This window comes from Octopus bimaculoides, chromosome 22 (genome assembly GCF_001194135.2).
Source record: "Octopus bimaculoides isolate UCB-OBI-ISO-001 chromosome 22, ASM119413v2, whole genome shotgun sequence".
NCBI classification, from domain to species: Eukaryota; Metazoa; Mollusca; class Cephalopoda; order Octopoda; family Octopodidae; genus Octopus; species Octopus bimaculoides.
This window is the reverse complement of record NC_069002.1, coordinates 13,539,893-13,542,264: the sequence shown is the minus strand read 5'-3', so window position 1 is coordinate 13,542,264 and position 2,372 is coordinate 13,539,893. Positions and strand designations below refer to the sequence as shown.

Genomic DNA, 2,372 nt, shown 5'->3' with positions numbered 1-2,372 from the left:
TATATATATATATATATATATATATATATATATTCAAGTCACAATGTATGGATTCCAAGTACAGAGGTTTATCTTTGACTAGGTATATATATATATATATATATATAAAAATTTAAGTATCAATATATGGATTTAAGTAATCTGGTGGAACTCATAAATAAAAGCTCCTAAATGTATGATTCTACAAAACATAGAATATATAGTACAATACAAGAGAAAACAGTAAGGAATATAGAAAGTAAAATGACAGAGAAATGGTTTGATGAACTCTCGTGTAATGTGAAAGTAAGGCAACAGTGTCATACTCTGCACACACACACACACACACACAAACATACGTATACAGCAGGATTCTTTCAGTTTCCATCTATAAAATCCACTCACTAGACTTTAGTCAGCCTGGGGCTATAGTTGAAGACACTTGGCCGAAGAGTCACACAGCGGTACTGAACCTGAAACCATGCGGTTAGGAAGCAAACTTCTTACTACACACACACACACAAATATATATGAAAAATGAAGAGAAAGACTAATGAAACTGCTGTGGGGAGGGAGTGGAGTCTCCACCAACATTCTGGGTAGGGTGCTTCAGGCTAAAATTGATAGGAGAGAAATAAAGGGAAAAAGCTGAGTTTTATATCCTATGTTTATGAATGTGTGTGTGTGTATAATATACGTTTATGCGTGTCTGTGTGTGTGTTGACACAATACGCATTCATGCTTTTGTTAGTGAAATTATCAGAAACAACTAATTTTGAACTTCTGTGAGTGAATGTATAAGAGACCAAATAATTATGAAGTAAGTTTATTGTGTAATTATAACAACAGTCACAAACAAGGAACTTGTTTCACTCCCATTTCTATGAACTGAGTTCTGAGAATGGAGTTTGGCTGAATAAAAGCTGTAACTAAAAACTGGTCTAAAGAAAATGAAAAGTTTTTGACTCATTAGAATATTGTGAAATATCATCACTGGTATTTCATATCTTTTTCTAAAGAAAAGATATTTATTTACCTACACATTTTTCATTGAAGTTTTTTGTTTGTTTTATATTTTTCTATTTTTTGCTGTTTATTTATTTTGTAAAAGCAGGATATCATTTAGCTGTGTGAGGCAGAGAGGAACAGTTTTGTGAAGCCACAGTCACAATATATATGTCAGTCTCATTGATACTAAAGAGAGAGAGGATGTATTTAAGTGTTTGTATTTCCACCACTGAAAAAACAATGACATAAATATTGCTGATGTCACAAGGTTTTTGCTGCAGCGAGGATTCCATGGAAATGGATCATTTAATCTTGGTTTGTGACTCAGCTGAAGATGAACACGTGTATAAAGTAGGGGTTTTATTAGTGTTGCCTCCAGCTCAGCTGTGACTCAACAAACTTAGAGATGCAGCTGTGGCAGTGTGGTAAGAAGTTTTATATATATACAGAGTGCGGCGAATAAACTGTCATCTAGATTATGCAAAAATGAAAATAACACTGATATCCCACTTCAACAGATATATTCACCCCAAAAAATATCTTGAAATACTAAAGAGTAAATTTATTCAATAAAATTGCCATTGATTTCAACCATAGCCTACAGACAACTTCGGAATATCCTGCAACTCTTCCGGACGGTCTCCTTGTTTAAGTTGGTGAATGCTGCCATAATCCTTGCCTTCAGTTCCTCTTTGGTGTTACAAGGAGTTTTGTTAGTCTCTCGCTCAACTGTGCTCCACGCGTAATAATCAAGGGGGTTGCAGTCTGGGGAGTTGGGTGGCCAGATATTAGGGGTGATGTGCTCACAGAAATAGTCTGACAGCCATAACTGTGTTCTGGTTGTGTGGTATGGTGCAGAGTCCAGTTGCCAGACATAGGGACTTCCAGCAGCCCCCACCCCACTCTTGACCCAGGGCAGCACTACCTCCTGTGGGCATTTGAGTAGGCCTCTGTGTTGAGTATGAGTCCGTGTGAGAAGATGGATGGAGGCATAATGTCACCATCACTAGTGATTACTCCAAACACCATGATGTTGACTGGATGTTTGATTTTTATCACTCTCAGTACATGTCCTCAGATTGACACCCAAAGACTCTGAAATGTTTCTATTGGAGCATCCAGTGTGAATGCTAAGCAGTACAGTATGTCGTTTCCAAATTTCTGGCAGAGTGAATTTTATCATGGTGCTGTTTTTCTTACAGACATTGCCCAACTGACCCTCCTATACTGACAAAATCAAAAACAGACACTGTCCATGTGCAAAATTAGGAATATAAAATGGTGACAATTTACCCATCACACCCTGTATATGTGTGTGTCTTTATGTTTATGTTTGTCTCTCAAAATCACTTGACAACTGGTATTGGTTTGTTTGGCTAACCCCC

At 36.9% G+C, this 2,372-nt stretch overlaps 2 protein-coding genes across 4 annotated transcripts in view; one reads left to right on the top strand and one right to left on the bottom strand.

Moving 5' to 3' along the window:
* Window positions 1-2,372, bottom strand: part of LOC106872784 (small RNA 2'-O-methyltransferase) — a 50,368-nt gene that overhangs the window by 33,634 nt on the left and 14,362 nt on the right. The window lies entirely within an intron of this gene.
* Window positions 1-2,372, top strand: part of LOC106872785 (bis(5'-nucleosyl)-tetraphosphatase [asymmetrical]) — a 15,990-nt gene that overhangs the window by 12,064 nt on the left and 1,554 nt on the right. The gene's annotated exons all lie outside the window — the stretch shown is intronic.